This window comes from Eimeria mitis, genomic scaffold, assembly GCF_000499745.2.
Source record: "Eimeria mitis Houghton genomic scaffold, Emh_scaff588, whole genome shotgun sequence".
Taxonomy (NCBI): domain Eukaryota; phylum Apicomplexa; class Conoidasida; order Eucoccidiorida; family Eimeriidae; genus Eimeria; species Eimeria mitis.
This window is the reverse complement of record NW_013574119.1, coordinates 11,335-11,846: the sequence shown is the minus strand read 5'-3', so window position 1 is coordinate 11,846 and position 512 is coordinate 11,335. Positions and strand designations below refer to the sequence as shown.

The window sequence follows — 512 nt, the reverse complement described above, 5'->3', positions numbered from 1 at the left end:
AAAAAAAAAAAAAAAAAAAAAAAATAAGTTTTTTATTAAAATAATATGCAAATAAAGATAAATAAAAAAATAAAATAAAAAAAAATAAAAAAAAAATAAAAATTAATTTGTTAAGAGTAATAAATAGACAAACATAAATAAAAAAGAAAAAGAAGAAAATAAATAAATAAATAAATAAATAAATAAATAATAAAAAAGAAAAAAAAAGAGAAAGAGGGATGCAAATAAATAGATAGTAAATAATATAAAAAGAAAAAGAAAAAAAGAAAAAACAAAAAAACAAAATAATAATAAAAATGGATAAAAAAAGAAAAAGAAATAAAAAACAGAAAAAACAAAACAACAAAATACACAAAGCAGCTGAGGTGTATATACACCCCAAAGAATAAACAAAAAACAAAATAATAATAAACAAAAAATACAAAGTAAAACAAACAAACTATACACGCTAAACCATCAGCAGAAGCAGCGACAGCAGCAGCAGCAGCAGCGCCAGCAGCAGCAGCAGCAGG

The 512-nt window shown here is 20.5% G+C and overlaps 1 protein-coding gene across 1 annotated transcript in view; it reads right to left on the bottom strand.

Moving 5' to 3' along the window:
- The window catches only part of EMH_0017070 (uncharacterized protein), a gene marked incomplete at both ends in the record, with an annotated part of 7,767 nt that overhangs the window by 1,406 nt on the left and 5,849 nt on the right, over nucleotides 1–512 (bottom strand). The window lies entirely within an intron of this gene.